The sequence below is a fragment of the Pelodiscus sinensis genome, chromosome 4 (assembly GCF_052426305.1).
Source record: "Pelodiscus sinensis isolate ZL-2025 chromosome 4, ASM5242630v1, whole genome shotgun sequence".
Lineage (NCBI taxonomy): Eukaryota > Metazoa > Chordata > Testudines > Trionychidae > Pelodiscus > Pelodiscus sinensis.
Window position 1 is genome coordinate 94640772 of NC_143055.1, and position 12722 is coordinate 94653493.

Below are 12722 nucleotides of genomic sequence, written 5' to 3' on the forward strand. Positions count from 1 at the left end.
AGTCGTGAAGTATGACTTGATTTTGCACAAATAAATCCACAAACAAGCAAACTCTTCAAAATATATAATAGATGTTTAAATGTCAACAGAGGAAGTTCCCAATTTTTAGAAGATTTTTGAGTACTTTGAAGTGCCATTAATATAACACAAAACTACTATTAATTTCTGTGGTCCTTTAAATAACTGAAACGTGCATACTTTACAAAGTTTTGGCATGCTGCTTTTTCAACTTCCAAATTACTCTAGCAACTTCTCTACCACCCTATTTATAAACTTGTAGCTTAAAAATATTATCACATTGTCCTGTGATAAATTACTCCACGTAGCTAAAGGTTAGTGGACAGGCCTGATATTTCAAGAAAGCTCAGTCAGAATTAGGAAAAAAATGAGGAATGTGGCACATGAAATATTTGACTGTTGACAGTTTTCATTTTAAGTAGAGCAAAATTTCAATGTATAATCTGTGTTTGTTCTAAGAATTTATGTTAGAGTGTACTACTATTTCTCTAAAAGAATGTATCACTGCAGAGATCCACAATGTTGGGTTATAAGACCTCCAGAAATTTCAGGACCACATCTTCTCCATCTAAGGAAGCAACTGTGAGCCTTAACTGTGTATGTATAGCTACAGTTAATTTTATAGAGAGATACTTTCATAGCAGCCAACCATCAACTCCTTTTTCTCTGGTACGGATGATAAAGTTTTGTATTTGATGAGAACCTTTATTGCCATATGTAAGCCTTTTACAGTAATATATGTGATCTTGTTCCTGGGGTGATTTACGTAGCATGGACTTGTACATCCATGTAGACCGTAGCAGGACTCCACAGGGAACCATGCCAGTAGATACCATTTCAGGATCAGGTCTAAGGTTGTTTCAGTCTTTCCATTTTAAATTCGTGTTCCTAATGGGTTTTAATAAAGGGTAAGAATGTACTCTGCTAAGACTTTATATTTCTGGTCCTGGCCAAGAATAGTGATGCTGGAGCAAGAGTTTTAAATTTGGGGAAGATTAATTTTTCAAGGAGTTTCCAATCTTAAACTGGACATTCTGGTTTCTTGGTATTGGGAGGGGTAAGTAAAGCTGGAGTATCAATACATATGCCCCCCTCTTCTTCTTTGATCTTCACGACAATTGTTTTAGTAAGACCCAACTTTTTACATAGGTGTGCAGTGAAACAACAATATTTTAACAGCAACTAGTGTTTACTCCACTCAGCACATTTTTACAATGTTAAACATATTTTTTGCATAGTTCATAAATATTTCCCCTCATGTTCTGTGCTTAAAATAACATTAAGGCCATGACACACACTAATAAGGTAATGAAGCAAAATGCAGGACAATGTAGCACTTTAAAGACTAACAAGATGGTTTATTAGATGATGATGATTATTATTATTCATCATCTAATAAACCATCTTGTTAGTCTTTAAAGTGCTACATTGTCCTGCATTTTGCTTCAACTATCCCAGACTAACACGGCTACATTTCTATCACTAATAAGGTAATGGAAATTCACAGATAATGACAGCATACTCTGGTTTTTTTTGTGGTGTTGAGTTCCTCAGTCTAAAGATCCCTTTTATGTGGTGGTGGTGGTGGTGGTGGTGTTTGAGAACCGAAAGGCTTTACAGGATAGTAATGGGCCAGATTGTGTATTCACTGGAGACATAGTTCTGCCATAGAATTCAGTGAGACCGAGGTGCAGTAATTTCAGGTATTTCCCCCGCATTCTTTTCTTTTCTCTCCCGCTCCCTCAAAAACAATCTGTTTTGTGGAACTGAGGTTTGCAGTGTTGTATTGCTTCCTCTGTAACCAACAGAGACCTGGCCCTGTCCGTGGCTAAAAGAGAGTGAGCCTCTCAGCCATAAATAGCAGAACATCTGGACACCTTTTAGATATTTTCTCAGTGCTAGTTTTTAGGACTTGCTACTGTGTTGTAAAACAGGGTTTATTATGGTAAAGGACAGATGAATTGTGGATAGTGGTATCCATTTTGTATCCTTTACAATTAATTTGTATTAAAATAATAACCTAATAATTCACCAAAATATGTGCGTATCCATGTACATGTGAACACCCATCCGCCTCCTCAGGCAGCTGGTGGCTTAGCAGTCTGCAGACTTATTTGCAAAGTGTCCATGAGTCTCCTCCCTCCCTCCGCCCCCTCCAAAAAAGGGTAGCAGCTGTAGACTGACTGCAGCTATGTCTGCCCCACTGTTTCCTAAGTTAAGTTTATTTGGTCAGAAAGAATTTTATAGTTTGGGGTTATAAAATAATGTAATGTAACATCATTCCCTCTCCTGGCTCACAGCTGCTCCCGCAAATGGGGGAGCTTTCAGTAATTTCTGGGATCTTTGAAAACCCTTTTGAAGTATGGCTGGAGGCCTCATGACCCAACAGCCTGGATCAATTAAAGGTACAGCCTTCAGAGAAATGTAATAACAGGTAAGTGATATGCTCTTTGGGACAAAATCCAGACTATTCAGCCACCTGTGTTTTTTCTGTCCTGAACTGAATTTGAAAAGTATGTTTTTAAATGTTACTTTAAAAGACCAGTCTTTTTGCATTGTATTTCTTTTGTAGTCATTGTGCTTTTTGCTGCTCTAGCCTGCCATAGTTGCATGTAGTGGTGATGCTAAATTGGAAGCAGTATTGCTAGCAAAATGGGATTTGCCTTTCATAATCTCTGTTTCTGTCAGCACAACTGGGTGGTGTTCTTCTGAATCTAATGGTATTTGACTAGCTTGACCTCTAGCTTTACTATGACATCTTAATTCTTTGAGACTATCAAGCATTACGTTCTTGAAGTGGGATTTATTAAATCAAAGGAAAAGTAGAATTAAATATACCCAAATGTAGTAGAAAGTGAAGAAAGAAATTTAGGAATAGAAATAGGTATGGCTCCTTGTTGACAATCCTACTTTGTTTTCTCATTGTCCTTTTCAATGCAGTTGTATAGGCCAAAAAGTACTATGACCATGTGCTAAAGTTTTAAAGAAATATATTCCGCAAAACAGAGATGATTAAATACTGGTTTAAACAAATCTATTCACATAGTGCATGGCTTAAGCCAATTAGAAGGCCAAGGATGGAAACTTGGCAAAGTTCCCATTGACTGAATGAGGCCAGTTATTTCACCCTAGGTCTGGTATCTGGAGGAGCTTACAATCATAATAATGAAACCCTCATCTCAGTGATATATAAATAGAAGACATGATTTTACAGCACGATTAACATACAGAAAAGGGCTGTATGTTCAAGAAATCTCAAAACTGACTCAGCTATAGCAAAATAATATATCACCTAACATTCAGATAGCTCTCCATCAGCAGACCTCAAGGCTCTTTACAAAGGGATATGCACACTCTCTTTATTTCTATTTTCCATATCGACAAAATCAGACACGGAGATACCAAATGGCCTTTTCAAAGTCATATGGGTGAAAAAATATTAGAACCACACACAAAATCTGAGTCTCCTGACTCTTAGTTTGGTTTGTCCTATTTTCTGGAGCTTGTTGCATCTTAGGAGGATTCAATAGTTAATTATTCCTTCACTTCCTTCTTTTAGAAGTGAATGTATCAGAGAGAGAACCTGTGAAGGGGGAAACCCTATTCTTCTAACAAGGTTTGACGAGTCCTAAGTAGAGTAATGCCTTCTAATTATTATTTTATTACACTTAAATAAAGTAGGGAAGATAATTTGCAATTTCATATCTGACAAGAAGAAATTGGTGACAAAAACATTGAATAAAGACGGGAACACAAGCATCCTATATTATTATTATTTGTAATTTTAAGGTGCTACCATATTATACTGAGATTTGGCATCTAAAAGTCGGTTTTGCTGAAGCAGAAAATGTGTGGACTATTATAGAGTTCCTCTGAGTATATTTGGAAAGCCAAGTGTATCTTTGAGACATGTTGAATGTAAGCATTAGACTGCATTGAACAGTTACTTGTAGTAAAATCCTTCTAAAAAGCAATAACAACTTCTTTTAAAATGTAGCTGTATCTTTTTTTTTCTTGTTTTTGTTTTGTTTTTTGGTGTGGGTTTGTCTATTGGCTTCTCTTCACTGAAATTTTACACTATGGAAGCTTCTAGCATTTTCTTTTAAAATGTGATTTTGTATGTATAGTTATTCTCTAAAGAAGAGAATTTTATATGAGACTTCTGTCATAGATACTAGTGATTGATAGTTGCAAATACTTCAGTTGGTCCTAACCTGGCCTTAGTCTTCCTCACCCATGGTTGTGTGTTGATTTCAACAGCACATGTGTTTTTTTTTTTGTTTTTTTTTTTTTTTTTTTTTTTTTAAACAAACATCTTGTTCTGTTAGGAAATTCTGGAACACTGATTAATTATAAAACTTTGTTACAAACATCCTAATGTATAATTTCCTTGTTACCTATTTGTTTGAACAATATGTATGTTTTGTTCAGTCAATATGGGTATGTCTACACCACCACCCTAGTTTGAACTAGGGTGGTAGTGTAGACATATCCTATGAGAGTTGCTTCTGTTTAGAAATATAAAAAATACCCTTTTTTTTCTTTGCTTTTTCGGTGTCTCCAAAAGGAGATGATCACTATTTCACTAAGATCTGTTGGCCCAAAAAGCAAGCACCCAGAATTGAACCTAGTTTTCCCCTATGGCAGTGCAAAATCACTATAATACTACAAGGTTAGCATCTAGGACGGGGTGAGCAATAATTTTTGAACAAGGGCCACTTCAAGAATGTTTGAAGTGGTTGAGAGCCACCCCCAAAGGGGCAGGGCCTCAAACTGAAGGGCCGGGGCCTCAGGCAGAAGGGGTGGGCCTTTTAAATAGCAGGAGTTGAATGGGCTCATGCCTCCCCTGTGGCTCCCAGGCATCACGTTAGTGGGAGACGGGAGCTGTGAGCTCTTTCAATTCCTGCTATTTAAAGGGCTCGCTGCTCCTGGCCTCGCTGCTTACGCGTTGCCTGGGAGCCAGGGATACATGAGCCCTTTCAACTGCTTCTGTTTAAAGGGTTCACACCTTCCCCGTGGCTGTTGCCTGAGAGCCATGGGGAAGGTGTGAGTCCTTTAAATAGAAGCAGTTAAAAGGGCTCATGCTTCCCTGGTTCCCAGGCAGTGGGCTAGCATGGGCCGGGAGCTGCAAGCCCTTTCAACTGCTTCTATTGAAAGGGCTTGTGCCTGCCAGGTGACTGCCAGGCAACGCAGCTGCCCAGCAGGTGTGAGCCTTTTAAATAGATGCACTAGTGTGTTGCCAGGGAACCGGGACTTGCGAGCCCTTTTAACTGCATTTATTTAAAGGGCTTGCGCCTTCCCTGCGCCCATTGGGCAACGCATTGCCTGGCAGCCGCAAGGAACACACAAGCCCTTTAAACAGAAGCAGTTGAAAAGGCTCATGTGTCCCAGCTCCCAAGCAATGTGCTAGCAGCGGGACTGGGAACTGCGAGCCCTTTTAACTGCTTCTATTTAAAGGCCTTGCAGCTCTAGTGCTGCTAGTGTGTTGCTAGGGAGCCAGGATGCGGGAATCCTTTCAGCTGCTTCTATTTAAAGGGCTCACGCCTTCCACGTGGCTGCCAGGCAACACATTGCCTGACCGGCACAGGGACGATGTGAGCCCTTTAAGTAGAAGCAGTTAAACGGGATTGTGCATCTCTAGCTCCCAGGCAACGTGCTGGGGGGGTGGGGCCTGGAATTGCCATGGGGACAGATAAAACCCTTGGCAGGCTGGATCTGGCCCACTGACAGGCTTTTGCCCACCCCTGGTCTAGGAAGTAGTTTTAAATGTAATTTGTGTTTACAGAACTCATTGCCACGATCCACTAGTTCTTAATTTGCAGCCTGGTGGCTCCAGGTTTGAATTTCTGTTCCCAAAGCTGAAGGTGGAACATTAAACTGTTTCAAGTTAAGTGATATTCTTTTAAGTTACAGCTAATTATAACCCAAGTGCAAGTGAAGTTCTGCTAAGTGTTAGATGGATAGAGAAGAAAGGACATCAAATAAAGAAGGTTTGGCTTTAAAAAAATTAAAAGCAATATACAGACAATTTTTTCAGATTGTATTGTACTAAATATTGTTAAAGAGCTGTGTACCTGAAGAATTTCAATAGGAGGAGGAATAAAAAAGTTGGTAGCATTTCCCCCTCCCCCTTGGTATTGTTTCTCTCTACTCCTGGTGAGAGGAAGTATAAGTAGGTATTTTGAAGTCTGTTGCTTTTAAATAAAGTGAGCAGGTTAGCCCTCTCCACATCCAAGCTGGAATGTTTCCCCTCAGCTTTTATCTAGCCTTAATCAGATGCTTGATTTCTCAGGAAAAAGTTCTCTCTTCAAGGTCTGCCATCGCACATCTGTATAAAACCAGCACAGCTATCTCAAGTTGACATTCCATAAGCTTCATTCTGACTGTAGCTCCTGAATCATTGACCTATGACTCTGCTTGAAGCACTGGGTTCTAGGGACAATATAAAATCATTGTTCTGTGCTTGAATGCTTTCAGTGCCTCACGTATTTGAGGCTTACTTAAATATGGGTGTATGCAGTGTGAAAAGCAGAGTAGAGCTATTTGATTAATTTCATTGGTGTTTACCGAATAGTTGTTGTGGTACTTGGCAAATATTTTATAGCTCAGTGAACCCTAGATCACTGATTATGGTTAAAAGATTTACTTGGATTCAGAGTCTTTCCTTTCTTACTTGTCCGAGAGAGAGAGAGAGAGACACAGACAGAAATTGAGTCTTTCATTTCTCTTTTCATATGATCCACATTCTTCTTTATCATCTCTCTCCTTTACACAGGCAGAAAAACTGGCACTCTCTGTCACTTTTCCCACATTTCCATTCCTTATCTTCATGTTAATCTGCTAATTCCTTAGTAATAGGCTTTCCATCATTTATGCTTCATCTACAGATAGAGGGATGGCAAACCATGAAGTTTATAAAATAAGACCAAGCTGTGTTTTTCAGGACTAGGGAGTAGAAATTCCAGAAAACTGCTGACCCAAAGTAAATAAAAATGTAAATTTCAGTTTCCTTTCATTAAGATTTTGAAAATAGAGACTCAGAATACCTGTACATTATACTTCCCTTGGCCAATACTTTTTGATAAGTGCAAGCCAACTGCCATTTGGGACATCTAACTCGTTGAATACTGGGCGCTTTCTTACCTCCATTCCCCACTCCAAATAAGACTGTAGTCTATGTGACAGGATGGCCCTGCCCCGCCCCACACTATAAATGAACCTGTGGGCAGGGCCCAGCTGGCGGAGAGTGTCCCTCCCCCATGGCCTTGCTGGGCATGTTCACTGGTGAGCTGCACTATAAGAGGCCCTGAGATGGCTCACTTGGGGCTGATAGCTGAAGAGGAAGGACTGAAAAGGCCAGCTCCTGACCCAGAGGAGTCCATGCAGCCGGAACCAACGCCAACCCTGGCTAGGGTTGCCAGCTGGTTGAAACAAAAATACCGAACCCCACCCTCTCAAAAAAAACGGGAAAAAATTCTGTTGAAGGAGAAAAAGGCGGAGGAGGGGGGACCAAACTTGTTGAGCGAAAAAGAAGACTCCGAGGACTTAAGCCCCAAAAAATTAAAATAAAACAGCATTAAAACAGCATGTTCCCTTTAAGAGTGAGTGCAGGGATAGGAGCAGGGGAGCGGCTGAGCACTAAGACCCTGGGGAAGCACTGCCGGCAGCCGGCAGCCTTGGGGAACCAGGTAAGCATGGGGCTGGGGTCGGGGGACTGGGGGTGTTGGGGGTCAGAGAGGAGTTCAGGGGGGTGGGGGAAGAGGCCGGGCTCTGATTGTTCGTAGGGTTGCCAGGTGCCCGGCATTTTCACCTCCTGGCTGGGGAAAAATTCAGAAAATACCACACATCTCAGGTGTCCGGTATTCTCTGAATTTTTTTTACCGGACTGTCCAGGTGAATACCGGACACCTGGCGACCCTAACCCTGGCCCCGGAGACCGTGGAGAGGTACGACTACAAGGGAATGGCAGGGAGCTAGGAAGCAGCCCAGGGCAGGGAGTAATACAGCCCCGAGTGCTCAGAGGGTTGAGGGGAGGAACCCCTCTCTGAGCAGGCAGTGGACCGGGTCACTGCCAACAGGGCCCTGGGCTGGGACCCAGTGGAGTGGGAGGGCCTGGGTCCCCCTACGTCCCCCTCTCAGCGCCCCAGAGTCCGGAAGGGCCTGCCGGCCTAAGGACTAGGCCAGAAGGCCGTATTTACCTCGAGGGGGAACTTTCAAAGACTGAGCTAGAAGGCCATATTTACCCCAACGGGGGGGGGAGGGGGGACTTTAAAAGGCTAGGCCAGGATGAGGGAGTTCCCGAGCAAGGGGCGGCACCCCTCGACAGTCTACAATTACTACTTCTAATCTCTTAATCTGGTTGGGGGGACTAGAGTCCTGTTGGTGATAACCAGGAAACTGCATTACCAGGGATTTATTTCTTATATTTACATCATGTCAGTAAATTTACCTTTTTAATGTTAGGCCTTGAAAAACTATTATATAAACGGCACTCACATTTAAATGGAATTTTCCTGATGCAACAAACCAAGTAGCCAACACTAGGTAGACCAGAAATACCCATCTTGAACAAAAATACTAGATTTACTTTCCATTTCTTCTCAGTAATTGTGTGCTGATGACAAAGCTAATGACAGTCCCTGCCCTGAAGTACAGGTTGAACCTCTCAAATCGGGGATTCTCTGGTCTAGCAACATTCATGGTCTGACAGGACCACAAATACTGTTGGACCAGAGAGCCCCAGCTGGCCAAGTTCAGAAGCATAGCCCAGGCTAGCCTGATGGTGAGGAGACCAGCTCCAGCGGAGCTATCACAGTAGAGACTGCAGTCCCAGCCAGGGCCGATGGTGAGGGAGTGAACTGGGAGGTAGTGGGGCTGGCCACCAGGAGCGCAGCCTTGGCTTGGGCTGGCACAATGGGGAGCGCAGTCTCGGTCGGGGATCATGGGGAGGGAACCAGAGCCTGAGTCCTGGCTAGTGCATTGCATGGGCACAGTCCTGGCTGGGGCTAGCGGCGGGGAGCTTAGCCCCAGTTGGGGCTGGAGTCCAAACCGGTGCATTAGTGGGGCGAGGTGAGGGCTAGAGGCAGGGGGCCGGCCCCTGTCCGGTGCTGGTGTGGTGTGGGATGCAGCCCCTGCCAGGACTGGCATGGGGTGCAGTTTGAGGCAGTGGCAGGCAACAAGAAGTGCTGCCCCACCTGGAAGCAGAGCCTACAGCTGGGTAAAGAGCTTTAACCTCCCCTGGTGTTCAGGGGGGTTCAATGCAGACTCCATTGTTCGGGGCCAGTCAGGTCCCGAGTGTGCTGGACAAGGGAAGTCTGACCTGTATCATGAAAACCAAAAATGTTAAGGCATTGCCGTTGTAATGAAGATCGTACCATTGTCTGAACAATTGTGGTTTCCGATGCTAGCTTTTTCTTCATGCTTACTACACAAGACTAAGCAAGAGAAACACATCTTTAAGGCTACTGTTTTCAGTTCAGACCTTTGATACAGAAATGGCATGTTCTGAATGGGCTACTCCTAACAATTTCTCAGACAAAAGGAGCATTAATATTCTGAAATGCTGGGAGAAGAAACCATGTGTGATTGGGTACGCTCTGACATGAGATCTATAAGTGCTCTTTCTGTTTGACAGTTTTATTTATCACTTTTTTTTCAGAAAACTTCACTTAATTAGATATGCCCCCACCTGATGCTGCATTGCAAACAGTTATAAATATTATTGCTTACTAAAAAAAAACCCAGGACACTCTTCATTTTTTTTTTTTTTTTGGTGTTTGTAGTTCACTAGTTTGTCTGACTGCTAGTTTATGATCCATTTCATTTATAAACTTCTTAATTTTTGTTTTTTGCATATTAGCACAACATTGGAGTATCCAGTTGCAAATGCTGCAATAGAATATTTTAAAATTTGAACCAAAATTTCATGAAAAAATTGTGTTTTTGGTTTAAAAAATAATAGTGTAAAACTTTAATTACCAGACAAATGCCCGTAAATGATAGGTAAGATCCTTCACTTTGTCTCTAGTGCTAAAAATTAAATGAGCCCAAATCAAGGCAACTTTGGAGAACAATGCACAACCCATCTTTTTGTCTTCCCTTCTTCCCCCCCTCCTCCCACTAAAGAGAGATGAAGAATTAATTCCTCATCTTTCTCAGAAGACAGACACCAGGGATCATCCTACTTAGCAAGTAATATACTGAAGTATGAGATAATTGTTTTTATACTTCATCCTTCGTAAAGGAGCATTTGGAAGAAGCAAAGAGCTGACCCCACCATGAAATCCACTTCTCTTCAACACTTAATGGAATTTAATTACTGTGCTCAGATGCATCAGTCAGAGGCATCGTAGAAAAATCGAAGATGATAGAACTGATGTTTTCTGGGTAATTAATAGGAAGTCTTGATACTAATTATAATAGGTGCATAGAAATATATATTTAGAGGGGGGAATAATATAAAGGGCTTTTGATAACAGTGTAGAGATGGTCTTTGTATTTAATTTATACAAAATGTCTGTTACAAAATGTTCAAATCTGATATATTGAAATAGTAGGACTGGATCAGCCTGGCAGCTAGGTAGAACAGTATGTTGCCACAAAATCATTGTTTTTGCACCAAACTCTTGGGATGCCAAGAGTTGAAAGTACTGTGGACTCACTATGTTCAGCCCTTGAGACATAGAAGAGCTCTTTTGTGATGCTCTTCCTGCTACTGCACAGAGGAACCCAAAGCCCTTTGCGAACAATAAATTAAGATGTGGTTTATGTATATACCCTGTATTACATAAACCACAACTTAGAAAGATTGACTACATTTCCAAAGACACTACAGAATCATTAACAGAGCTAGAATAAGAAGTCATGGTAGTGGTATTGGACACCTACCAGCCACATTAAAGACGAGTTACATACAGCGGTTAAATAATTTGATTAATCACTTACCTCTGGTAGGCTTCTCGCTGTTCTTTAGATTGCTGCTCTTATTCATATTTATGCTCCTTAGCAGAAGTACAAAATGAAGAAGGATTATAAATTGATGTGTTTTATTAGTTAACATTGCTTTTAAAGCAGATAAAAATTACAAAAGGCAAATAAAGTTGATTAGATGCTAGTGTTTACAGACAGGAAAAATTGACCACATAGGGTGGTAGTTTTCAAGAGATAATAAATCAGTTAAATTAATTCATATAAAGATAAACTTATGTCTTAGGCTCTAGTCTGATATGAGTGGGTGGGTGATTCTGGTATTGATGTGGAACTATGTATCCTTATTTATTTCTAATCAAATTTATATGCCAATGGAATTATGGGATTGCTCACATCAGTTCAACCAAGCAATTCTACTGTAACATTCAGAAGTTAGACAGATTATTTAATTATTAAAGAATGTAAATTTAATTCTGAATTACCTTGACTAGGTGATACTCAGAGCCAGGTTTTGCCAATGAAAAATTGTCACACAAGAACCCAGAATGTAATTTGCAGGTAATCATTTTAAAGCTATTCTACCTCTTTTGGCATTTCACCAGTACTTCCAGGTCTTATGCCACTTGAATCAAAGTTTCAGATAGTTGTTAAAGTCTTTAGCTTACAAGACAATTACAATTCTTTCTTTTTGTCTAAGAAATTGTCAGTTCTCTTGACTGCAAAAATCTATGTGATATTTAGGGTGAACGCTTTGAAACATTTAGCAAGTCTCACTGCTATCTTCCCAGGATAAAGTCTCCCATCCTTTAAGTGTGACCTACATTCTTTATTCCTAGATCTGTACATTTACATTTGGCCATGTTAAAATTGGCATGTCTATTTGCACCCAGTTTACTCAGGGATCCACATAGCTGCCTATTACTGGCTAGTCCTCTTCATTATTTACCACTCTCCCATGAAAGCTCATGATACCATTTACATGTTTTGTTAGTCTGTACAGGATAAACTTAAAAAACAGAAAATGGTCAGGTAGCACTTCACAGACTAACTCGGCTACCCTCTGAAGCTTCCAATTTTTTATGTCAGCTGCAAACTGTATTAGTAATGACTATATATATTTTTTCCGCATCATTGATTAACAGTGTTAAATAGCATGGGGGCTAAGAACAGATACTAGTAGGCCTCCACTAAATATAGACCTACTTTATGATGATTTACTGTTTACAATTACATTGATCATATCTATATTTAAAATGGACAACCTGGTCCGAACTGTGTGGAGTATTTTGTGGTCAAGTTGCCTAGGAAATAAAACTTTCTTGGAGGGGTCTCTTATGGAATACCTTTAAATAACTTCAGTTTTCTAATATAGCTTCTTAGATCTAAACATTGTCCATTAATATTTGTTATCATCTAGTAATAACATTATACTATACTGTATCAGATACTATAGCTTGAGCTTATGGTATCTCCAGTGCAAGTTTATAGGTTTAATGTACAATAGAAGGAAAAAGTAAAAGAGAAATTTACTTCACAACTTAGTAAGAGTTTGTAGTTAAGCCTAGCTAATTAGTTGTTGCAGTTAATCAACCTGTGTGAAACATGAAAGCAACCGTAAGGTGGGGGAGAAGCCATTGGCCCTGGGGAGCAGACAGTGGGTGCCTCTACTCCCTCCCCTGAGAGCCCCCCGCCCTGACTACTGAGGCACCCAAACTCTGCCTTGAGTCCCTCCTTACACCCTAACCCTGACTCCTGCACCCTCCACACTCCTAACC

General features: G+C 41.0%; 1 protein-coding gene across 7 annotated transcripts in view; it reads left to right on the forward strand.

The window, feature by feature from the left end:
- GAB1 (GRB2 associated binding protein 1) overlaps positions 1-12722 on the forward strand; it is a 131758-nt gene that overhangs the window by 108457 nt on the left and 10579 nt on the right. The gene's annotated exons all lie outside the window — the stretch shown is intronic.